This window comes from Anopheles arabiensis, chromosome 2 (genome assembly GCF_016920715.1).
Source record: "Anopheles arabiensis isolate DONGOLA chromosome 2, AaraD3, whole genome shotgun sequence".
Lineage (NCBI taxonomy): Eukaryota > Metazoa > Arthropoda > Insecta > Diptera > Culicidae > Anopheles > Anopheles arabiensis.
In genome coordinates, this window is record NC_053517.1 from 50238375 (window position 1) to 50265478 (window position 27104).

General features: G+C 45.0%; 1 protein-coding gene across 2 annotated transcripts in view; it reads right to left on the reverse strand.

Annotated features, from left to right (window-relative positions):
• LOC120894954 (GATA-binding factor C) overlaps nt 1-8790 on the reverse strand; it is a 97349-nt gene extending 88559 nt beyond the window's left edge. For both annotated transcript variants that reach the window (XM_040297871.1, XM_040297870.1), the window contains exon 1: nt 7727-8790. The gene's annotated coding sequence lies outside the window, so the exon portion shown is untranslated. The remainder of the gene's footprint in view (nt 1-7726) is intronic.
• Nucleotides 8791-27104: the final 18314 nt, after the last annotated feature.

A 27104-nucleotide genomic window follows, 5' to 3' on the forward strand; every position in this document is an offset into this window, starting at 1 on the left:
AGGCATGCACACACATTCCCCAGAATCTAATAAAAAGGAACGTCGTTGAAGCTCAACAATAAAATCTCTGCCAGCCGTGGACGGTCGGGAGGAATGCGTTCGAAGAAAGTCGAGGAGGAGGCGAGCGTCAGCTCCTTGGGTGTAAAGGGTGGCAAGGGTTCACTTTCGGTAGTGAACCTCGGTGTCAGGCCTAATAGGACCCCCATTTATGCATGTTATATGTGGCCATCAAAATCATGACGGTGTCGTAAAAGAAATGAAACGCACAGCCATTGCTAGAAATCAGCAAATATGTGAGTTCACGAACCAGTGGCTCTAATAAATAAAAAAAACTACGCCAACACGTCCAAACGCACGTCAAGGGAAGCGTGCACTACTTGCGTTCATTCATCAGCTTGTAGTTAAAGCTCCTACAGTGGATAGGGAACAGTAAAGTGCAGAACGCAATCAAAACGCGGAATAATCATGCCAACCGATTACGAACGACACTTACAGCCAAGTGTCGAAGGAAAGGCGTGCGATACTGTTGTGGCTTCAAAACGAACTGAAATCTAAAGGAAGCATCTCAATGGCGTGCTCTCAAGCAATGATCTACGTTTTTGAATTGATTAGCACGCGGTGATCGAATGTTCGCCGGGCACAACGTGGCGATAAAGGCGACACGGCGAAAGATAAAATAATCACAGCCTGCCAGCATTCCGATCCGGTCATACCGAGCATACCGATATATGGGCAGTCGACTGATCGCAATTAGTCGACCTGTTTTCCAGTCGCTCCAGCCAGCAGCATGGTTTTTATGTTTTACATCAAACGCTTCTTTTTTATAACGTTTATCGCTCTCTGTCTTGGCCAGTGTTGCTGTGCCAGTCCATTTAATCATTCGGTTTCGTTCGTTACTGTCGTTAATTCACATTACCCGACTGGGGGAGCATTTTCTTTTTTTACGAGAGCGAAGAAACCAACCGATCGTTAAACGTAGCTACAAATGAGTAACAACTACAACTAGAGCCAGGGCCAACCGTATGGTTACCATGGGTGAATCCGGGAGACGGTGAAGACTCTCACCGGGATGCCTCCACCATTCGGACTAACGATGGAAACCCGTCTTGTAATAATGCTTGTACAGTTCTGATGATAGCAAAAGGTGGTAAATTTCCCACCCATAGTGGTCACTCCACTTCCGAACCGTTGTCTTACTCCATTTTCCTGTTGTTTTCATATCTTGACTTCCACCGTTAATAGATGGTGGAATTATTCCTTATATTTTTATTGTTTTGGTTTTTGTTTCTGCTTCCGGAAGAATGCATTTATTGAGTGCAATTTGAATTTACCGTAGCAGGATGCTTGAAAAGCTTCACAGCACACAGTTCGCAATGTAGAATGCAACATGGCCGCTTCAACCGTGCATTAAGATCTTGTCAAGCAGCGTTTGCGAAAGGACAAAGCTACGTTCTCTCTAATTAAAACTGAACAGCAGTGCTAGGCAAGCACAACTAATTGTTGCTGTTACTTTTGATCGTCGTTTTAATGGAATAAGCAAGCGGAATTTGCAAGTACGCAAGCAGCTAAGTTTTATTGCACTTTAATTGGAATGTATCGCAATGAATGGTTGCACTCGCGAGAAGAAGAAAAATAGCGCCCATAAAATCAACGCGTTTGGGCATATTGTTCAGGACAATTTCTAATTTATTAAAACTCCTCATTCAAATAATCAACACTTCCCACGCACGATTTGCATATAGATTCCATTTCTTCAAATCTAAACTACCCGTTAGATGGAGAGCTAGATAGCTCCCCGGAATCCCCACTCGACACAGTTTGTCACAAATCATCACTACCGTGATGTACGATCCCCATTTTCCCGGTTCCCGTGCCGCGCGATTGCGATTGATGAAAATGGTCTGTTTATGAAATCAAACGATCCCAAACAAAACGTACAAATGAGTGTAAAACGGGCGGAGGCATTAACATAATGCTTCGCTTTAAAGTGTACCGCACCAAACACACACACACACACACACAGCAGATAAAAAGTGGGAACCTTAAGACGCCTGCAATAGCCAGCGAATGCAAATGGAGCCGATTTCGAGCTTCCTTTCTCCTGCTTGGCGAACCGAGCTCATCCTAACGCGATTGGCGCAGGCGTACTCAATGACCAGGTTGCTTTTTTTTTGTCTTGCCCTTTATTTTTGGGTAAGATATTCCCATGCTGAACGGCTGATGCGCCAAACCGAGTGGAAAATCCGAAAGAAAACCGCACCATCAGTATCGTGTGTAAAAGCTCACGCTTTTAGTTATATTTCCCACCCGATATCTTGCTCTCCTACCCACATCAAGCGAGCGGCAGATAGAAGGTGGAAAAATTTAAATCAACCCCATTTTGCGTACGAGTGGAAACATCCCAAAACTCACTTGACCGAATCGTGCGCACAAATCACGAGCCGCTCGCACACAGTGACAACTTATTTGCGCGCAGCCTGGTCCTACTAAGACGAAGCCGAGGGTTTCTGAAATTGAGGGGCTGTAGGAGGTGCTTTTGTCGCGAATGCCCGTTACAATCATTGCCAAGACACCTCAGGTGGGGACGAGAAGGAAAGAGAAAGGCGGCAGGTGGTAGCAGTGGTTTAAGCTCAAACCTTTCCCCTCTCCCCTTCACACAGCCAGCGAAAATGAGGTGAGGCTCCATAAAATGCCGCGCCCGTCTTAATCGCCGGCTGACAGCTCGAGAAAGGTTCGGGATTTATGCCTGGCCACTCTGTGTGGGTTTTGTTGTGAGAGGGTGGCAGTGTTTTTTTAGGTTGAGTTGCGTTTCCACTGCTCCAAATGTCTAGAAGGTTATGTTTCGGATGCTTGTTCTTTTTTTTTTTGTGTGTGTTGTGTGTGATTCCCTCTCCTAAGAGTAAAGCTTTGTCTTTGAAAGCAACTGTGCTCGAGGGGGTTGTAGGAGGGCGCGTTGGAAATCAACAACTTACAGGAAGCTTTTTCCAACGCGATGGCGACAGCACTTGCGTTGTTTCCTTTCGGCCGGTTCACCGCCCGTGCCATCCTGTGTGAAAAGTGGCGATCGTTACGGTGGACGATTTTTGAGGTGACGATTGCTGAAGACGACTGTGAGCCAGTTCAGCGAAGCGACACAGCACCATTTCGACAGACAGCGTCAGAACCGATGGTGTGGTGTCTCTTGCGCGGTGCGCCTCAAAGCGGCCCAAAAAGGTGTGGGGTGACTCAAAATTAGAGCAAACGCGAAAGTGCAGCGAAACGGTAGATTAATTTGAATAATTGCAATGGGAGTGGAAATTTATCTACCATTGTGATTGTTGATTGGTGTATAATTTTCAAACGGCCGCAGCAAGACTTCTACCTCCCATCGGAGGAAGAAGCGCTCAGATGAAATAAATTAAACACCGTTTTGAGAAAGCGTTCGATCATCGCACTAATTATGTTCTGTTAGTTAGGTGAAAAATTGCAATGCGGTACAATGTGGCACCGCCACGGGCCCCAAGCGGCATTTCGAACCACAAGCTAGCGGTGTCCATTTGGCCTCGAAAAGCTCCGCTGCCTCCCAAATCCTGCTGCCCGAAACAGTCCGCACCCGTCTAATAATAAATCTCAATCACTTATCACATCAGTCAGGCCCATTGTCTGTCGATCGGGTTTGCCGTCGTCCACTATCTTTCACACGATCGCCCTGCCGAACCCGCCGAGCTGATGCACGCACGCGACCCAAACCACCAACCACCCGGGCAGGACCACCGGCTGCGTTTGGGGTGCGAAAAAAACCACTTCTCTACTCCACTTCGCCCGATTTTGTGCCCGATTCTCCTGCCAGGCACCATTCCACTTAGCGGTCATTCCATCGATCATGCGATCGATTTGCTTGACCCACCACTCGCACGGGTGGCTGTAACGGCCAACAGCTATCCCGGAACAGAGTGTCAAGGTAAAAAAACACTCACCAAACTCCACACGGCCGGTACTGGCCAACAGACAGATATACAATGTTCGAATCCAGCACGGGTTTCGATATGATTCTACTGTTTGCCCCCCCTTTCCGACATAATTGCGCACCCGCCGTCGTTTGGGGTCGGCTCCAATTTATGGTGATAAATTGTTTTTATCCCTCGCGCTCGCACTTACACACGCACACACACACACACACACACACACACATTCACCATCTCAGCGGGGATAAAAATATGGCAGTTCAATATTTCAACACCTCAAATCAACTCCGGGCCAACCTGATTAGACAACTGGCTGAAAGGAGCAACGGTGGCAACACACCTCGTTCCTGATGTTGCTGCCCAGACTTGGAGGGCTCAAAATTCAAAGAAAATGTACACCCACCGTGCACCGATGTACCCGCTGAAGGTACGAAAGAGTAACACACACAAGGGGAAAAAACAATCAATAACTTTCTTCCTGCGTACACGAAAAACGATCGAACGATCCTACCGGGGCTGAGATTGGAAGTATTTGAGTAATTAATTAATACACACACACACACAAGCTGGAAAGCTCTTACGAGGCCCAGTGGGTGATCGGAGGTGGCCAGAATTTCTTGGAACGCTAGGGCAAGAGACCCCCAAAGAAGAGTCACAGATCTCCCAGCCCTATTAGGACGATGATAAATGAGTAACCATGCACACCGTGTAGCTTACTCGCACTCTTCGAGTCTTTCTGATCGGTTCGTCGTGGTGCGATCATTTGGTTTGCTTGCGGGTGTTTGCTATACCGATAATAGGCACAAAACCCGGAGGGAGAGGGCTTCCCTACAAACAGGTGAAGCGTCAAAATATTAAATTGAAATTATTGCGGAAGGAACCACGGGCCAAAGTAGAGATTGTTTCCTTCGAGAGCCTAGTCAACTAGTTGCTTTGTTTTGGTGGTTTGTTGCGTTGACTTTAAAACTTTAAGTCTATTTTGTAAGCTACGGGAGTCCGTAACACGACTCCCAATCAACTGTGGACGATGTATCCTGTACCGATTTCTTCATTGCATGCACAACACACCAAAAACGGTACCGATACTATTGTTCCAAATGTGTTGAGTTGCGGCTGTAATGTGAGGTCGCTGGTACTGCGGTACTCCCGGGTGTCATGAAATCATTTTTCTTGCCACCGAAAAGCTCACCACTCCGCAGATCGTGGAAGAAGGAGAGGGGTGTGAGAGGTTACTTTACAACAACCCGTCCCAAGACCTTTTCTTGTTTGTGGGCACGAATGTCCAACGTTCAATACGATCGATCAGGATGCGTTACTTGTGGTACGGTGGTCAATTGTGGAAGTGTTTCGGTGGTGTTTTGATTTATTGATTTATTTCTCCTTTTGCTTCCCTTCACGCCCCACACTCACCAGTGGGTTTAATGTTTTGTTTGTGCTCAAGTGCTTATTCCTCTTCTCAAGCGAATGAAGCCAGTCAGCTAGTGCGAATGCAGAAGAAAAATGGCTTTCCGAACGTTTGTCTTGCGCTTTCGTTCGATATGAACGACACACCGACGGTGTTTGGACGTTACGGACCCGGAGTTGCTGGTGCAGGGTGGAGTTCCCAAAAGACCGCTCGCAGCAAACAAATCACGCTCAATTAAGAAAATTAATTAAAGTTTAATTTCTTAACCTCCCAGCAAAAGATGCACAGCAACAAGGGAAATGCAAGTGCCTGTGGAAAATGGTTCAGCTCGGAGGTAAATTATTGCAAAACTAATGTGGGAATGGGAATGGTTGCCGGCAACGTTGTAAGAAAGGAATGGCTGATATTCCTTTTTTTTTTGAGAATTAGTCGTTGACCAAAATTTCAATATTTTGACCATCTTAATTAGCAGCAATTTGTATTGGAATGCTTCAGGTGCTGCATGGGATCATTCTCCATTTCGTGTTTGTACTGTTTCGAAGCGTACGAATAAACAAATTTTATTTCCGTACCCGTACTCAAACCGGCTCCTCTCGTGTGCCGGGAGTGCCTAATTTAAATCCATTTATTTGATTACAAAACCACCTCACCCAGAGAAGAAGAGGCAATCGATAACTTTACCCTGTGGTGTTGTGCATCACACTGTTCCACCTTTTTTTTTTATTCGATGATAGAATCGATCGATACCGCCACTGCTATCGTCCACCGATCCACTGCGCTCATCAACGTGACGCGGCCATGTCTCGTCAACAACCGAAAGCATTGTGTTTTGCGGCACAGAAAAGCCTGCCGCACCGTTTGACAACCGGCCCAGAACATGGACGGTAAGAGAACGGTTTGAAGGTGTAATGTAAATGTGGTGTGCAAAGCTTCCCCGCTCTCGAGCACAATCAAACTGTATCAACTTTTATCACAGAAAATAAAGTCAACCAAAGGAAGAAAACGGTAGAAAACTACGACCCCACCAGACCCCTGCCATCGATGCCGACGGTCAAACTACATGTTTGGAATCTACCCGTATCGCTTTTTTGGGGCCCTCGGGACGCACCTGATACATACCGCGATAGACTGGACTATTCTGATAACGGAAGTGTGATACAAGACAAAAATCGACCAACTTGTCAATCCCGGTGCCGGTGCTCTCACCGATACTTGATCGATAAATGTGCTCTTTTATAGGTTGCTTCTTTTCCCTCTTTCGATTCCTACACCCTTGCTGGCACCGGTACAGAGGAAAGGAGCACCACTTCGCAGTACTTGCTGACCGCTCCGGGACCATTTCGTAAGGTTACGTTGCTCCGTTCTGCCGTAAGTTTTATTTCCCGATGCTCCACTCTGGCCAAGGTACCGTTTGATGGCGTTTGATTTGATTAGATAAGAGGGCGCAGCGACACTGGAGGTTGTCGGTCAGCAAGGCGTGTGAACTGTATGCTCATCGATCGCTTGTTCCGATCACGCATCGAAGCTAAAGTAAACGAACGGCGGGGATGATTTGAGTTGTGAGATTGCTTTTTTACACCCCATTTCAGGGGTTGTCTTCATCACCGACTCGAATCTGTGTACGATTTGATCAAACAAACATGTGTCCGGTATGCAAATCACATCAATTCTTGTGATCTGATCACTGTTGGACTGTTCACCGAGTGGCAATACACTTGCTTATCGTCGTAGAATTAGTTTGATAGGGTTTCAATGAGCGTTTGCATGACGATAAGAATGAGCGATGTGATTAGACGCAAGGAAAGGCGGGAAATTTAAGCAAAAAAAAAGGCAGCCAAATATGAAGCATGTAAATACGCCCAAACACTCAAACGGTGGGGAAGCGGTCTAGCTGCCTGAAATGACGTGCAGCGACGATAGTCCCCCGTTCCCCGACTGGTTTGCTCGTTCAATTATGAATTGTTATCAAAAGCACTCAAGTGTCAAAATTTTAAAATTTATTACCAATTTACGACACCGATAACAAGTCTGTGATAGTCGATGGCTCCGCAAGAAATGCAACTGGAGATACTATTCCCCCTGCCTAACATGGAGCCGAAAAAAAAAATAGAAACACACTCTTGGCAACACCTCCCCTCCGTCCTGGTCTGTATTCTGTATATTGATGCCTTTTTCACCCCCATCCCTAGCGACTCTAACCTGCTCGTTCTGTAGGCTCGTGCTCGGGCTCGATTGGTTTTAATTGTTTTATTACAGTCCTCTCAAAATATTGAACCACTTCCTCCCCGTAAGACGATTGAATTCTTTTACACCACTCCTAAGTATGAGAGGCGCAAGGTAAGAACTAGAAGTAAAAAGCCTCCAGTAAACTACTCACTCTAAATCACTCCCGCGAAATCAGTTGCGCTCCGCTTCACGCAAACAGCCGACGCAATATATCGATGCAATTGCCCGCACACAGTATTTTGTTCACGTTTTGTTTACCACTGCTCTTTGTTATTGGGGTAGTTGGAGTAGTGGAAATTGGTTAAAACACTTTTTAAAAAATGGTAAACGATACCCACTTGGTATTATCCTTTAACTCACGAACACTCTTGGGAGCACAATGACACATACAAACTCACACACACGCGAACGCACTTGTGGTGAACAAATCCGGTCTGATGGTGTGCTGAACGGTGGCTAGATCTGGCCTCGCCCGTCCACTAGAACAATTCCAGCAATTTACACGCAGTGATAATTATTAAATTCCACAATGACACATGCAGATAGTGTGTACGAACAAAAGGCGCAATTCATATCAGCTGCATCAGCCTCAGCAGCTCAGACTCTGGGAAAATACGATATTTCGATCACGTTGTCACTGGTGGTTGCCCTGCATTCAATGGTCACTGAGGTTCACACTGTATGCAGCGAGAGTTGAGCAATCAATCAACAGGAAGACTCCCTGCGCCTGTCACACACGCATACACACACGCGCACGCACGCACTGCTGCTGGCTGCTTGCCTCCCAAACCATACACTTGCCAAGTTTCCCAAAAAATTCACTCGTCAATATAAAACAGTATTATTTACGTTTCACTCCAATCCTGCCCTAGTCCCGCTTTTCCACTAAGAATTTACGCACGGCCTGGGCGCGTTCAATTCGCTTCGACTAGCTGCTTCATACAGCTTCTGTTGATTATGTTTATCGTGCACGCACTTTTCCGCTACATGCGAAGCTCACACACACGCACTGTTTAGACGGGGCGGGGGACTGAAGCTTTTCCACGCGTGTGGCTGGATGAAAATTAGGCTTGCTGTAAGCACTGCAATCGCACTGATCCAATCGGGCTCGCTACTAATCCTATCCCAATAAAAACGAGTGGGGATCACACAGCAGACACGATTTTCCGCGCACAGTGAATCGTGAAACACGCGCGCGCATCCACGCCAGCCAACGGTTTTCGAAGAACTGCTTCAAAAGAAAGAACAGATGAAGGGCGCGATGGTTCAAATTCACGGTAACGCTATACGGTTGCGCATGGTGGTCTCGTTCTGACAGACGCCGATGGCGGCACCCATCCTGCTCTGGCCTGCGTTCGTTTCGGGAGGTGTGGCTTAAGTGTTGGAAGAGGCGTGACAAACGGCTCGATAATTTGCGTGTGGGAAACTGAATAAGGGAGACCCTCCGAATATGACGCTTGCTCACTCTCGCTTGTGGCGAAATCTCGTTTTTCGCTGCAGTTCAGATTCTCTCTCTCTCATTAGCTTCGTTATCTTCCTCTCGCATCGCTGGCGAGTGAGATAGCGCATCGTCGTTTTGTATGGCGAAACAAGCCAGCAAGAGAGCTAGTGCAAGCAAAATGCAATTGCTTAGTGTTGCGTCTCTACCTTTTGCGCTCAAGTTCTCCCTTCGAAATTGCTGCTCATGCTGTGGTGTGCCCTTTTAAAGAGATGAGCCGGGACGCAGAGCACGCGAATGAAATTTAGATTTCCCAGCATTCGTTTCCTCCCGGCTTGTTTTTGACACTTTTGGCACTGAACAGGCCAAGAACAGCACAAAGTTTTAGGATTGCTTACGGAAAAAGCCATTATGGTGATGGTGGTAGTGTCCTGTGACATTGCATTTCACCAGCACCTTCATAAGAGTTCGGTTTCGTGCGATTCACTTTGTAACAAACCAAAGTTGGAGGCAAAACTGAAGATGACATGAAAATAAAAAATAAAATAAAAACTTCACGCATCAACTATTTTGGCAGACGTTTTTTTGTTGAGTAGCTCCAATATTCATTTAGTTGCGTTATGTTTAACATTTTTCTAAGGTTTTTACCTGTGATCGCTGCTTCTTAAATCATTCAAGCATCTGGTTTCTTACTCGGGCGTGTAACAAATCTACTCCCACGACCCGAGTACAACCAAGCTGCCCCAGTCCTTTAAAGCTGTCAATCAACGGCCATTCAACTAACCGCCATTTCCCGCCATTGTAACGGGAAAGTCCGAAAATTGTTCGAACGCGCCCAACAAACCCAAACTTTATGAAATTGGTTTCCCCCGGTTTCGGAAATAAAAAGAAGTTTTAGTTAATGTACAACCATTAAATAGTGGTTCGAGAGGGGAAACAAATCCTACAGCCCCTCCACCTGCTTCTGCTGACCCTCGAGTCGTTTGCTCGGCGGCCCGGAGGAAGGGTCGGACAATTTTGGCATCGTATTTGGACGGTTGAGATTTCATCGCTCGATTGTCACTCGAAACGCAGACAGGCCGAGGCAAAGAGATGCAAACCGATTAGAGCACCGTGCCACCAGCGCCACACCGTGGCCCTCGTGTTACGATTTTCCTCCAAAGTGTGTATGTGTGCGTGTGTGTGTGTGGCTTGTGCCCTTTGCCAGAGCGATAGTGCGTTGAACGTGCGATTTGTGCCGATGGTATCAGGACTATTAACAGATGTTCCACTGACACATTACTGGCCACATCATTGTTTGGGTTTTCGGGTGTAGTCCATTGGCAGTTGGGCGTTTTGTGTGAGTAGTGTTTATTTTTTTACTCTTCATTTTTTCTATATTTTACTCACACACAGTCAACGATGGCAGAACGTTTTGAGCGCTAGCTAGCTCTAGCTTTAAAGCGCATTGAAACACCATTGTTTATATTTGCCTGTGCAACGTTACATTTGAACTTACTACCAGAGAAACTGTGCAGATATTTTTAATATATTTTTATATTTTTATAAAATAAGCAATGAAGCTAAAATGTACGGAATTTGAATAAAATTGTGGAAAAAAGTCCATTTTATGAAATCGTATGACTCCATTTTGTGAAAGTTATAACTATACTAAATAATTCATCTGACAGATGTTTTTTTTTAACTCATTTCACTGACCTTTCTTCTCTCACAAAGTAAACATTTCTTTCTGAAAAAGAAATTCCAAACTAAAGCTACTCACACACATATACACACGCTTGGATTAAACACTTCCAAGTCTAGCGCCAAGGCCCATTGTAACGCCATCATCTATCCATCCCGATCCGGGGCCAGACTTTCCCACTGACATTTTTTTGTATTTTACTTTATCGAACCGTTTGAGAATGGCTTTTCTTTGTGAGTGTGTGTGTGTGTTTTTTTCTTCTTTTTCTTTTCGTTGTCTTTATGTCTTTTTTGTTTCTTGTTGTACTGCGCTGTCGTCGCCGTTTTTTCCACTTCCCGGAACTGACCAGCGCACTGCACCGGAACCAACGGGAACGGTCGTCGGTAGTAGGTGACGGAAAGCTTCGACCATACACGGGTGGTGCGCGGGCTGTGGGACCGTGGCCAACTGGATGGCAGCGGCGGTGGCAACGAAAGTAAAGCGGCACGCCAATGGTGGCCAGCGGCGAGACAGCGAGTGAGTGACGTGTGCGCGCGGTTTTCGCGCGCCGCTCCGGGGTCCGTCGTCTTGGTGCTGTGCGGCAGAATGTGCTGAAAGGTGCATGCCAAAGGGTAATTCATTATTTTCATGACCTAATTTACATAATTAAAGCATTGCCGAAGCCCGCCTAAATCAGGTCCGGTTGAGCTTTCGGGCTTTGAGACGCTTTTCCCGTACGGCCGGCTACACCGGTGGCTAAATCCGTTCGGCCGTGTCGAAACGAAAACCGGAGCGGCAAACAGTGTATTAGAACCGTGGGCACGGGCCCGGCCATAAAACCCCACTCCAGCTTGGGTAGGTCGTGCGAAGAAGGAGACGAGAACGACCCGGCCCCGCTGGAAGTGACTTCGGGCGTGAGCATAAAAAAGAAAGAAACCGGGAGCGATTGAAGAAGCAAAAGAATATGCACCTAAACATGTTTATGATTGGCTCGTTGTGCTTTTGACGGCGGACAGTAAATTATTGCAAAACTGCAAGCATGTTCACCGCATAGCTCCTCCGACCGGACAACCCGACCCTCAACCCTCTTGTATCATCCGAAACTCATCGGGTTCACTTCCGACCCGGGTGCCTCCGCGTGCGCGATGGAAAAGGAAGTTAAGCGCTTACACAAGGGTACAGCGCTTGTTGGCAATGGCGAAATCACCCAAAGCGATGATGCCCCAGAAGCGCACAGCTCCAGCAAGCATCCACCGGAAGTTGGGCCCGATTTCTTTCAGCCTTTGGGCGACTGGCGCTACTCGCGCTGCTTCACGGCCCTAGAATTAATGTGCCAGTGCCAGTGTATTGCAGCGGCAAATGCTTAACCTTGCTGCTGGCTTGCATTAGCTTCGTCGCACTAGCCACTCATAACTCTTGTCCGAGGTTGCTCTTTTATGCTGCCGTTACGGCTATGTGGCCGCTGCCTTTCATCGGCCAGCGCTTAACTGATCCTGTTTCCTTTGTGCACTCTTACATATCCTGCACTAACGAATGATCCTGTCACCGAGCTCACAGTCCATGTTTGTTGTCACCATTTTCATTGCATTGAGTTTTAGCGATACGTGCACGGTGCTCCACGCCAGCATGGAAATTAATGGCCAATTTTAAAACGGGTGCACCACCATGGGTAAGCTTTCAATCTTGTGGAGTGGGGGGGGTGGTCTAAGCCGTGAAGGTAGCTTCTTAAATATTCATTTAATTTAAAGGCAACTTGCGCTAAAAATGTTTTATAGAGCCCTGCAAGCAACATAAATATCATAATGTAATAAAAACTACGTGAACAAATAAACGTTTGAATAATTTTCACCAATTGAACAGAAAGCAAATTTCCCTTCCATACATTCGGTTTGAAATTACGAAAAAAAAATGCTCGAAAACAGTCCAAAATCCATTATTACCTACGTGTCCGTTGCTTACTTCTCCCCCAAAAAAGGATCTGATAGGCGCGCATGCTACAATACAATGTGGTCCCCAGTCAGTCGATATATCGAAAAGTCCCTTTCCCGGACGTGGGTCACCCAGTGTATCGGGAATGAAGCGATTTTCCACGAAATGAGACAAAAATCAACACAACCAACCGAACCAAATTAAACCAAGCGAGCTGTAGAAGAATGATTCTCCCGCCAGCTTCGCACCCAATCCCAAGCGATAGTGAACAAAGTTGGTTAAGTTTGTTCAAATTGGAATAAAAATGAAAGGAAAACACACACACAGAGACATACCAACTCAGGAGAGGAAGACAGGAGCACCTTGGGTATGGTTTGGGTACGAAGCGTGTAGGTGCAGAAAGGAAATTAAAGTTACGCCAAAATTCATGCAACAATAAGCCACCGTCGAAAATGATGCTCTTGCAGCAAAATCGACAGAAACACCGAAGAGTGGTGCGGACTGAAGGGACAGCAAAAAAAAAGGAAAAGAGCAAAACAGAATTCGGTAAACATTATTACTACTGGCGTACTGGCCACCAAGGAGTGGAAATAAATTTGCATTCGTTAGGTTTGGAGGATTGTTCGCGTGTTGGTTTGGTTTTGTTACAATTTTCGCGTTCTGCCAGCGCTTTGGCAATTGTGTTTTGTACCTTTTTTACGCTTAATTCAACGGTTTTTTGTTACTGTTAACTGGACTGTCAATTATGTTGGGTTTTAACGCTCTAACGATTGAATTGATTGAATCAGACAATACCATTGTGATTGTTTTCGATTGGTGGCAGCAGTATGAGAGTTACAAATTGTATTCAAATTAATATTTTTTAAATGGAAATAATGAAACACATGCTAAAAATTAAAACATTACACTTTTTTTCTAGATTTCCCATTTAATAAACAGGATTCACATTCTTTAAGGCCCTTTTCATCGTCCAAATGAGCTCTGTACGTAAAACCGTTCAAAGTTCAAAGCTCGCCAGTTCAAACGCCGTACGTGGTGCAGACACACACATAGAGAGAGTCGAAACGAAACGAAGATGCAAACGGACGGCTGTGACGAGGTACTGCACACTGCAGTGCAGTATTGACATCAGTCTTTTGCGGTGCAGACGACAAACGACATACCTATGGCCCGCAAGCAATCACAACACAAAGTGCATTCGAAATGATACATCCACATGGTGCACATGGAGCATTGGAGTTTCGAGTAATTGCCCGGACAGCATCAACATCAAACGGAATCGTACCGTGTACTCAATCTAGCTTCAATCATTCATTGCCCACCCAGCCCTTTTGTTTTTTTCCTCCATCCATCCATCCATCCATCCATCGTCTAGTTTCGGATCCCGTGCTCGTTCGGAATGACAAGAAGATGCGGAATGCGGGTGGGGGATAAATCCGTCTCCGTTGATGCAAATGTCACTGCACGGTGAAGGAGGGTTGGGTGAAGATCATGCTCAACCTTTGGGGGTGTAAAGGTGCATCGTTAATCGTGAGCCGCCACGGTGGATGGTGGAAGAGCAATAAGCAATGGTGCGGAAAAGTGTGCAGGAAGCATTTTGTTGGCAATTGTAATAAACAGTGGAAGGTATTTAAAATACCCATTGATAAGAACAACATGCTACAATTTCGTATGAAGGTTGCTGCAGAAAGGCAGCCTCAATTGGATGAACACAAAACATGCATGCTTTTCTAGGCACTTCAAAGTTAGTAACATATTCACCACGGTATGTGAACCATGCGCGCCCGACATTCGCACCTCAACCTTCAAACCAGACCAAAGGGCCTTGCATGCTTCACACTCATAGCCACCGATGAGCAATGGGTTCCCGGGAGAAGGTATGCCTTTGCAGCCGCCGCAAGCAAGCAATAATAAAGCCCTTCTTCTTACGATTATGAGAGCTCGGTAGGTTCATTGAACCGTTGGCGGCCGCATACGAACCGAGTGTAGACGGTTTTATCACCTTAAAGTAGCTGCTCCTTTGCACAAATGAAACTTCTCTCCCGCATCCGAGGTGGATGTCGTGTTTGCTTCCCAAAACGGTACAGGACGACATCGCTTTTCAGCCAAACTGACGGCCATCATTACAACACCTACTCGGCAAAGCGGAGCCACTCCGTTTGAAGGCAAAAAGCGAGCCCCATAGACCTGCCACAAATGCCTGCGCTCCCTTCGCTTTCGACGGGTCTTCGTACTGTGCAGCTTCAATGAATGCGTCTGTAATTCATTGAAGCGTGCGATGAAAAGCGTGAAACGAGAAACCGTAAGCTTTTAAAGTGATTATGTGCCGCCCAGGCATCACGTCCGGTTATAAAGACATCCTTATGGGTTTCAATAAAAAGCGGCTCGATCTGGTCTGCCGCTGGTGTGCGTATGCATATGGGTGTATTGACGGTCGGCCTCTCCGCCTGGTGAGTGGTATGAATTTTCCAACCCACTCTCCCTCCCGGGGTATTTCCATTGCCCCAGCGAAGCCAACCGAAGCAGTCCTGGCTGGTGTTGGTGGAAATCGATTGGTAATGGTGTTTGTGCGCACTGACGATATCACCTCGCACGCGCGCGCCTGTATGTGTGTGTGTGTAAGTCGAGGAAAAATCAATAATTTCAAGCGACGATGAATTTGTGCAGCAGTCGTCGCGTAGGGCCAAGAAAATGTTCTAAAAATCCGTTGAAAGAACATTTCGGGGTTTCGGGGAACGACCACGGATGGGCAAACAGTGAGTGTGACAGAGAGAAATGTGTCCAAAATAAACCTCCAAGCGTGCCGTGGTGAAAAGATTTCAATTTTTTGAAGAGTGTGCGATGTTTCGATGTCCTGACGCTCTTGCTTTCGTTTTTCCTTCATCTTCTCCGCAAGCGACCGATTTTCCCTAACGCAACAGTCGAGGCGCGTGTGACGTTGTGTGTCTACTCCGATGCAACATTGAACCATCACGCGCGAAGCCGGTCCGTTTCTGAAGGGAGATTTCCAGCTCTGCTCGCTTGCGGAGTTTTTCGCTCTCTGCGTTTCCATCGACGCCAGCCAATGAGTGACCGTCGCCAGCTGCATCGCAGGCTCCTCCCACTTTGAAAATGGCGCGTTGCACAGATGCGGCAGATGACATCTCAGCAGGGCAGGTGCAACTTGTGGGTTGATTCGTAAGCTTTGATGTGTGGAAAATTTGCCCGGTACTTGTGGTGGATGCTGCTTTGCATCTCGTTTGCTCTTAGTTGTGGGGAAAATCGGCTCTCCGAAGTTCCAAACTCACTCCAAGGAGAGCGAGAGAATATGTGTGTGTCTGTGTGTGTGTGAAGATGAACGCATGCGTACGAATTTCTAGGCAAAATCATCTCTCGCTTCGGTGGTGAAAATTAACCCTCAAAAAATGGTTGTCCCTGTTTTTCACAGCTTTCCATCAAAGCGGAACGGTTGGCTTTGGTGGCGTAACCGGTCAAATCCGTGGAATGTCACTGTTTTAGCTCCGAAGCTTGATGAAGTTTTCTTCATCCTTTTTTGTTGGGCTTGGAGCATTTTTTTGTGTACGGCTTTGATGCTACGTATGTGTGTATGTGTATGTGTACTGCTTCTTCGTTCGTAATGTCTTGAGCACGGTGGCGTCTTTTCTCGCTCGCTCATTAAGCGTTTTGTTTGATGATCCAATTTTGCTCGCTTTATCTGTGGTGGTTTCTTGCTCTGCCATCCAAGCACCTTTGAGATTTATGTGGAAAAATGGAAAGCACTAAAAAGAAAAGGAGGAAAACGATGAAAAGAAAACACTTCTTTGCCAGCTTTGATGGAAGGCTCACTGTAACGGCTACATGTTTTTGGTGTCAAATTGATGAATGAAGAAAAACGGAGCCACCTAGCAAAGGTCCTTGGTTGGGTTTTTGCTTCCCCCATACTGGAAGGGAAGCGTCATCGAAAGAGCATTGTGTTTGGGTGGTGCGTTTTTGTGCCTCCCGAGCGGCGTGAGGCGTGAGTACACTGTCAATCGTTTGTTTAAGACGCTCTGAGAAGGACAAGGAAGTGAAGCTTCACTATCGTTTCCTTTGTCTTGGTTCCGGCTTCCGGTGGAGACTGTGCTTGCGGAGTTGGAGGGCTGGGAAGGGAAAAGGAAAGGACTAATGATGTTTGGCAAGAAATACGCACAGCCACTTGAACGTTGTGCTGCTGCTAGTGAGATTAACATCGCTTACCCCGAGAGCACAGCATTGTATATCATCATCTACGATGACGATAATGTAAGATATTCCCAGAGATTGGGGTTTGCAAAGAAAGAAAAAAAAATCATTGGTTAAAAGAGCAAAATAACTAAGTCATCTTGAAGCAAGATATTTATGTTCTACGCCAGAAGTTTATGTTACAAATTCTACCAAAATTTTACTTCACAACCAACTCATTTAGATGGGAACAAATCGAAATAAAATGTGTCGCTGATGTTGAATATCGATCCGTATTCATTATTCTCCCATTTCAATGCTCGTTAAATGGCTTTCCAGAACACACGTTTCTACGCAAGCGCACGCGATCGCCGATCAATCGAAGGATAGCATAGCTAAACATCACTGCCGCTCGAATCATATTCTCCGAATTGAGCCACCTCGGGCACAGCCAGCCAAGAAGATCTAATGATTTCCTTATAAAACACACAAAAAATGTGTGTGGCAAATCGCAGCTACCCATCGGCTTGATCATGCACCACAGCGCGATGGTATCGACGGTGACATCGATGATGATCCATCCATCCGTTCGATTTAAAATCCGTAAAATTCGGCTGATAGCAAGCGTGCGCGCAGAAACCCAGTTCTTGGCTAAAACTCTGACCCACCCCCCCTCCCCCTCTGCCCAAAATCAACGACACAACAAATTAACTGAGTCGTAAAAAGGAACTTCAATTTTCTCTCTAACATCAGGCTGGTGATCGAGGGCACGAGCGAGTAGAGACGGTAGGGGCGTTAACGATCACTTGGGTGTCCACTTTACGGAGAACGGAACGGGGGGGAGGAGGGGGGCCCAAAAGTTAGTCAGCTCATGTTGCAAGTTGTGGTTTTATTGACTATCCAACTGGACAAAGCCTTCGAAGCAACCGTAGGCAAAGAAGGTGAAGGTGTGGGCTTGCGCTTTGGTCAGTTTCTCGAAGCAGTGTGGGTCGTAATTTTTATAGTCATCTCCACTGACAGGGAGGAGGAAACCGTTTAGGAACACGCTCCGGTGGCACGTATGCTAGATTTTAGAGCCAAGATAGGTTGTCTAATTTGTAAGTGTTGATTTTTTAGTTTCTTTTTGCGAAAACGACATTACGGGATATTTTATGGTTTGGAGTTAACGGGCTAGAATGAAGGAGTGTAGTACTGGTGCAAAGAAATAGTGCATCTGTTCACGGTAAATGTTAGGCAAATGAATATATTGCTGTGTACAAGTGGTTCATTTCCCATCACGCAAAACATGATTCAGAAATATTCAGCTTTCGATGGGAAAATATTTAACGTTCAATACAAATTTCCCAAACCTTCCCTGCAGTGCCGAATCGAAAGCATCCACAATTCCGCAAATCGACCCCATCCCTTCCCATATTTTGCACGCCCAAGCAATGCTTTGTTGCGATTTGGTTCGCAAAAATTCTTCGATAGTGAGGTTCGGTACGGTATTACGATTCGTTCCGTGGCCAGCAAATGCGCGGAAGGGCAGGATGTGTTCCCGTGCCCGGATTGGGAACTCTCTCAGCCGCCGGTTTTGTCTAATCCATAGCTTCAGTGGAAATAAAAACGAACGAGACGACGATATTCGAGGACGCTGCTGTGCCCGGGTGGGAGGGTGGGAGAACAAGGCGGGGGGGGAGGGCAGTGAAAAAGGAGAATAAAATTTATATCCTGCCTTATCTGTGATCATTAAACATCGTGTCATGTTGGGCGGGTGTGTGTGAGTGCGATGTGTGTGTGGGTTGAGGAAGGGGTGCTGATGCTGGTGGAAAATGGCTTCCAGGACAGGACAAGAAAATGAAAGAATAATGGCAAACTCGTAGGTGCTGTAACTGACACAGCCAGCAAAACCGGGAAGAGTGGGAGAGCTGCTGGGAGCAGCAAGGAAGCAAAGGAAGTTGATTCCGCAAAACGAGATCATATACACACATGCAGTAGTCCGAACAGCATACGGCGGCAGTCTCTACGGTGGAAATAAAACAGCATAAAATAGCATAAAATAGGACCGCAGAAGGAAAGCAGCCAAAATCAAACGGATAGAAAAGCGAATCCGGCGTTCGGGAGAAGATTCACCGCCCTCCTGTGCGGCAGATGGTTGGTGGTGGGTTGGCAGTGGGTTAGGGTGGGTGGTATTTTTTCATCATTCCATCGTTAGGGATGTCTTCTTGATGGCGTTTTGGGTGGAAGGGAAACGTGGAGCGAAGATTACCCGACGTTGAACTTCCGACGAGTTTCTCGTCCGCCTCAAGGATAGTATTGTGGGTTTTCATTTGTTTTCTCGCTTGTTGGTTGGTCGGTTGGGGTTCCGGGCTTGGCAAATCTGTGTCCGTGTCCGTGAGTGTGTGTGTGTGTGTGGGTGTGTGCGTGTCTTGTTTTGAGTTCCTTTGTGTGGTGCCTGCTGCACTGCTGCGGTACGGCGAAGGGATAAAGTTTTCTACCAAATTCCTTCCCTCATTCCAACTTCCTCTCGCAAGAAAAGCTTGCTGCAAAAGTATAAAGATGCTGTGCTGATATTGAGCCTGCGCTTGACAGAAAAGGCGGTGGAAAATTTATGCCTTTGCTAGCCGAAAATCGCATGATTTACCTTCTCGCGCTCCCGTCAGATGAAGATTTGGCGAAGAAAATGAAGAGCGGGCAAAGTATGCTACGGCTGGACAGGGGGAGATGGAACGATCCGGAAAATTCGTCCCTTCTCTCCCCCATCTCCCTCTCTCCATGCGTGGTTTTGAAATCTTCATCGCAATAGCCATATCTTCATCGGCTTCAAGCGGTGGATAAAATGGAGGCGGCTGTTCCTCCAACATTCTTTGCTAGGTCAAGCAGGTCAAAAGGCATCGGCAGAAACTAAGCATGGGTGAGTTTAAATTTCTGCCACCAGTGGAGAGTGAAAAGTATGGACGCGATTTTGCGGACCTCGCGGCCCCTGTCACTTACGGCGGGCCATGATATATTTGCTTTTGAAGTTATTTAAAAAAAAAACGGAAGCTGAATGAGATTGGGTCAGCCGTTTGGTTTGGCGTAAATCGGTGATAAGGGCCATGCCCGACCCATGTCCTTGAGACGACATGTTCATCACGGTTAGGGACTCCACTTTCCATAAATTTGTCGAGATATTTCACGTAGTACGTGACAAATTGGATAAATAAGTTTGAAGAGTACGTTTTTGGTGGGTATGTTGTATGTGCTGTTGTACTGTTGTATGTATCTTGGGCTACGCCATACTGATTTGTGTTGGGTGAAATGATTGGATTTCACACCCGAAGAAGCTAACATTGGAAATATCATTCACAGCTCTTGTTCGTATAATTTAATTGTTCCATGCCAGACTATTCACATACAGAATGATTAGTCTAAGAAAATCTAGATCGTTATATTTTTTAAAAACTTCTTACAAATAACATGCGCATCATGAGCCCAAGGCCCGATTGGATCGTGTACCCATACGTACTATCCTGACAATCCTGCTATGGTAATCAATAAGTCACTGAAAGCCAAGCCCATTAGTGGCACAGACAAACACTTTACAAACCTAGATTTCTATAATAATCTTTGAGAGATTAAGAGAATATTAGTTGAATAGTTTATCGGTTGTTTTTAATCCAAATTTATCATCGGAAAAATACACTAACTTTGTATAACACTTACATTAACTTAACTAACTAAACTAAACTAATCTACTTATCTAATATGTCATACTACAGTAAAGCATAGAATTGAATGCTTTTGCATGTGATTGTCAATTTCAGTACTAAAAATAAGACTGAATAGTATCTGATATGAATAAACACATTATATTAAAATTACATATTATGGAAAGTAATCACACAATCATTCCCGGAGCATTCAATTTATTAGACTTTATTTTACGTGTTTATATTGAATTCAAAACAATATCCTTACTGTCTCGAATAGTTACTCTGTTCCTTAGTTCGTTATATGTTGTCGTTTTTGGGTACCCAAATTATGTGATCCATACAGACTAGATAGAAGTCTCAAAAGCCTATTTAGGTCGGCATGTTCGCGTAGGACGTTTACGCCAAATAGAAGAAGAATAAAAAGCCTGATAGACCCATCATTTTCAATTTAATTAGCTTTTTAACCTAGTTGGGATCTTAGAAACAATCCTTTACTCAGTAAACCGTTAAGATCTTTTACTTTTGTTGCTAGCGATCATTTCATAAAAAAATATGTTAATTGTAACGATCATTTATCATTGTTGAGTAATTGAAATAGCTATAGGGGAAGGTAGGTAAAGACGGATCCTACGGGTAAGATGGATACTTTTCGTAAATATATGATAAGAGTAATGATCGAATGAATCAACAATGCAGCATCCAAACTAAAAGTAAAACAACACATTTGAGAACAGTGTTGGCATAATATATGCAAAAATGGCAAAAATAGCGAACAAAACAAATTTTAGTCCTGTGGTATCTCATAGATCTAATTTAACTACAGCGGATCTTAAGCTCTGTAACTTGCATTGTTTACATTTTCGGAAGTATTATTACATGAATGAGTTGTCATCATTTTTAAGCAAAAAACGCTCGACGTTCGCTATTAGTGCCCGATATTTCAAAAATGCCTCAGATTCTGCATTCTAAGATATATTTGAAGCAGTGCTAGCAACTCCTTAATTCAGGGCTGAATCAATCGTCCTTGCAATTGATCAAGAATTGGTTTATATATGTAGCAGGACATGGATATGTCCTACGATAAGATATGTTAACATACTATCAATCTCTTTAATTTCCAACGTTTTCTACAGCTTCTACATCAAAGTAGCCGATGGATACGAATCCTCCAAATGTATTAATACCTGTGAAACATCTTACCATACAATATGGTCAAGTCGAAGAATGCAGACAACAACACCGTGACGAGTTATTTTTAAAGTTGTTGTCGAAATTGAAGTTGTTTTCAACATACTAGCAGATCCAACGATTTTTATAATGGCGGAGTAATCTTGTTTCTCAGGTACAAAGATGCTATTTTTTTATCTTTTATCTAACTCTTTCTGTTACCACTTTACCAAATCGTGTGCCATCGAAAGGATCCTCTTTTCATTCGTACTGGCTTTGATGCACCGACGAACAACTTTTTTTTTGTAAGGAAACTCTAAAATCTTCCTATTCATACTCAGTGATTGCATTGCCGCTCAACGACAAATAATTACGCATCACTGGCACACGACGTACCTGCAGGGATCTTTCACCTTTCATCCACAGTAAGATCCACTTAAACCCATCACTGTACCATACAGAAAGGGCAAGTTTTTCTCACGCATCAAACGATATTGCCACTTTCCCAGGCTACTAAATCGTCCCGTATCGATCCCTTCCTCCAGGCCCCCAGGTCTCCAGGCGGCCAGTTTGCATTGATTTATTTGGTGTAGTAAATTTCTCCGCCCTCGATCGACTTCACACTCGTGAAATGGTCCAATTCTTCTTTCTCTACTTAATGGCCATGTCGTGTGGCCCGGGCTCGCGGTCGATTCACGCAAACCGTAATGCGCACCACCAGCAAACTGCAGCTTTTTGCATACGCGAGTCCAATTTTATTGTCGCAATATTATTGCAAATAAACTCACCATGTCGCAATTAACACACCCGCTCGTCCCATGTACACAGCGGAACAGGGGTATCGGTGTACTCTCGGTGGAGGGTTCAACACTGTTCACATTTATCGCCCTGCCGTGACGAAGAAACCTGTCAAAACACAGCGCTCCATATCATGCGCGGCGTAGACTGCAGCGTAGTGCCTCCGAAAGGCTTGTGGCTTCGTCTTGGCCACATCTCTCCGTGTGATAAACATCGCAAACCTTGCAGCCCCGTGATCCGTCCACCGTCGCGTTGTTTGGGTATCGGTGAAACAATTTAATTACTTTGTGTTTGTGCCGCCGTGGACGCCGCTTTCACGGCAATAACTCGGAAATCGATTAGATGCGGTTTCGTCCGGTTCGCACGCGGGGCTCGGTAACGTGGCAGCGGTGGTTCCCATCCCCGCTCTTTATCTCCGCTACCGCCGCCTGCTAAATGAAGCGAGCCAAACTTTGGCTGTGAGCACTGTAAATTGTTTTGACAGACAAATCTTCACGGTCTGCCACGGGTCTTGCCCATTTTAGATGCTTCCCATCGTGGTTCTGCCGAGGTAGTTACGGAAGCTTCTGCCATGTCCTGTCACTGCGAGGAGGGCATGCGGTGCTGCACGAGGGCATGATGGTGCAGTGTTTGGAAGTAAATTAGTTACAGAAAATTAAAGAATTTGTTTCGGTAGAATCGCTACTCTCGTGCGCATTGTGCCAGGGAACAGGGAATTGGTATTTTGGAAAGATAATTAGCCTGTCGACTTTGCCATGGAGATGTAGGGTTGTGATATTCATGAGAAGAAATTACATGACTATTTCAGGATGGCAGGCATTTTGAATACTAAGAATCTGGGATATTCATTGCAGATTTGATTTGAATTTCCTATCTTAGATTTTAGTTTTTCTGAATAACAGCATTCAATTAATCAAACGTTATTTTTAAAACCTTTGGAAAAATGTTTTACTATTTCATTTAAAATAATATAATGCGAATTAATATATACACCATTGTTTGGACGTATCAACATTTTGTGAATGCTTCAGGTTTGGTTTATATTTGAAAATTGTACAATGTTTCCAATTGTACAGGCTGTCCTTATTTTTTTATTAATCAAAATTGATAATAAAACAATCTCTGTGATGAACAAATTAAGAATAGCTCAAAAATTAATAGAGGATCATTCATTCTACTAAACTACATTTAATACATATGAACAGAAGATGGGAGAATTGTTACATATTTGCACTAAGGCTACTAATTACTAAGTACTAATTGTAGTATAAATCAGTCTTTTTTATTCTTCTATTTGGCGTAAACGTCCTAAGCCGACATGCCGGCCTATGCAGGTCCTTGCTACGGTGGGACGGTCCGTTCGAGACTTGAGCCCATGCCGGGGATATTATTGAGTCGTTCGAGTTGACGACTGTGCCACAGAACCGCACAGAAAAGTCGTTTATATTCATATCCTTTAGAGTTTATAAAGTCTTTTTCACCAATTTACGCTTATAATGACGAAAATTATGTAATGACCTCAAAATGATTTTCAGTAGAATAGCGCTCTTTGTAAGTCTCTAAAATTAGTTACCAAACATTCAGACCATTATAGTTTTAATTTGCTGGAAAAATATGTATCACGAAATAAATTAATTTAAAGCTTAACAGGAAGTTAGTGGTTAAAACACAAATTTATTCATAAACTAATTTTTTTCGTGAAAATACAAAACCAACTATTATTCTTCCTTATTATTCCTTCCAAATGTCATCAATAAGCTAAAAACGACAAATGTAACGCAAATTTCTAGCTAGTTTCTTTTCTGCCAATCGTTAACGTCAAGTAGTGCCAGATGGTAACTGTTATGGTCGCATGCTGATCCATCCAAGATCAGCAGGAGGTCGCGGTTACACTGATGTCCGTTCCAGGTTGCCACGAATGTCCTTTAGCACCTTCGCATGTACAGTTGGTTCTTCCGGAACCACCTTCTCGCCCTCTGTACCGAACGAACGTTTCCGACCAAACGTGGTTTGTTGGAGGCAAAGAGTTATGTTGTAAAAATAAAAATGTAGCTGAAAATAAAATAAAATTCTTCGGACAGTTTCGCATAAAAGAGCGTTATCTGGAAGATTTACGATTTCGACTTCCCGGCTTGTAAATACACGGGTTTCAGCAAAGAGCACATGGACCGCCATAGGTAGTCCAAACGTTACTCCAAACTTCCCTACCCCAAAAGCTCGGTAGCCAGCTCGGTGACAAACGTACAAACATAGATTTGCTAACAGATTTCAACTGTGCACACATCGCCGCGCCGGAAATCGTGCACAAGGACATGAGAAGATCCTTTTAAAGTACCCATAGGGCACCCCGGATCCATCCGGGCGCTGTTACGAAAGCTGCATCCTGCTTGGAAGGGTAGCAGGGAGTGAAAGATTTTTTCCGTTTTTATTTCCGACTTGTGTGTGTGTATGGTCACTCTTCTTTTAGTTACTGTTGCAAAAGTGAACTTTATAGTGGTCGCTACTTCGAACTGCGGCTTTATTCAGTGTGCAACAGAACATTGGCGATTTTAAGGTTTTCAAGAGGATTACTTCGATATTGAACATTACTGTACATCAAATTATATTTGCATAAAATAATGTTGTATTTGCTACCAATTATTCTTGCTTTTGTAGCCTTTTGTTTGGTTTAGGTCCTTAGACATTTTTCTGTTGCTGATTAGGGCACGAAAAAACAGCTGTTGTGTGTAACATTTGCAGGACACTGTTGACGTCTTTGAATTCTGGAACGATGGACCGTTGTGACAAGCGCTGGGCTGTGGACGGAAACCATTCGCATCTTTCTCTTCCCAAAATGCTGCATTCACAAACGCATGTCCATGGATGCAGTGAGCTAACTATGCTCGGTAAAAGGACTTTTTTTGCGCCAGCCAAACAAACAAAAAAGTTGTTCCCTTGGTTACAATGCCACTTCAAACGAATGTACGAATTTCCCACTTGTTCATGCGTACTCACATGAAGTGGATCGGTCACGCCCGTGCAAAAAAGGAGAAAAAAACGTTGAAGCTAAAATTTCAACGTTGGAATCCTGAAACGAACGGTGGAAGAGCATCAGCCCGAATATGTTTATTTATTGCAAGGCTCTCGGGAGATTTCGGACCCGGTCGCACACTTTCGCCGGATCGCCGTTTCCGTTCGATGGATTTTGCGAACGTACGACAAGATTTAGGTGCCAGTGTCATCTCGATCTAAATAAAAGTGATTTTTTTGGTTGGTCGGTTTGCCTAGCATCCAATGCATACCCATGCACTGCGCATCCCACTCGAAACACACCAACTAGTTGTAGGATGCTCGAGAGGAACAAGGACTTTTTCCCGTTTGTTTTGCTATTGTTGCAATCCGATATGGAGTTTCTTTTCTTCTTTTAGCATTGGCATGCTGCAAGAACTGCAAGGAAGCGTTCGTGGCTTGTGTGATTTACAGGGCATCCTGCTGTAACTCTCGCGGCGCGGCAATACATTCGGAGATTTACGGAAGCAAGCTAGAAATTATGACCATCGGTAGATGCGCCTCAGTCCGGTGCGCCAATCTATGGCCGTAAATTTTGCACAGGTCAGTTAGTAACGGCGGGGATATTTGAACTCGTTTTTCTAACACCGATAAAAAAGGAAAAGGCTCTTTTGCCATGATTAATGGGCTGCTGGAAAGATGTATGGAGAAATACATCAAATCGGTGGTTGGTGGATTGATTGATAAATATAGACAGCCATTTCAGGCCGCTCGAAACATTGTTTTATGATTTAAAAATCACGACATGTTCCTTAATTCAAACGCTAACCTAATTTACAAATACATCCACACTTTGTGAACAATTTTTCCAACGCGCATGGAAAATCAAATAATTTTCTACGATTGGTGCCATTGCTGGCTCTCTGCTTGTTGCTAGTCGCTGGTTTCCATTTCTTTTGTATGTCCTGGCACGGGGACACATCCTTTGCCCGAGAGTTCAAAACGTTTCCACACCGATGAACCTCCACCACCACGGCGAAGCCATCATCTATGCATAAAGCTGCCATCGTCAGGCTGCGAGCGAAAGGCAGCATCAATTCATTTTCTTATCCTTTTTAAATTGAACAAAGCGCACATTTCCCTTTCGGCGCTTATCAGCGGGACCGTATCAGTGTGGCTCTATTGTCTTCATTTTCACTACCATCGCTACGCCCTGCGACTGATGCCTGATGCTCGTTCGTGATGGTTGTTGATGCTGTCCGCACCGTGGCCACCGCTGTTGCTTGTGTCGCATTAGAACAACATTGACGAAGCAGACGACGGCACCGTCCTGGTGGTGCTGCTGTTGGGAAGATCCCGGCGGTGTGCGTTTTGGCAAAGGGACGACATTTTCGTTGGTGACGGTTTGGTAGTGACAACGCTTTTCTCTTTTCACGTTGCTGTAGAATTTGTTGTGCCAAAAAGCGTCACTTTGTTTGGGTGTTTGGGTTGGCGTTCCTTTGATGCTTTTGTCGCGGTGGTTGTGTATGTGTGTGTGTGTGGTGCGGTACGAGTGATCCTTTTCAGATCCTTTCCAGCAGCCCCGATTGACGTGCTGCAGACGGTTTCGTTGGAAGGGCGATGAGTGTGGGGATGAAGCGTTGTGTTGGGCGTGCCTTTGTGCAGTGAGAAAGTTGAGATGGTCCACTGGTTT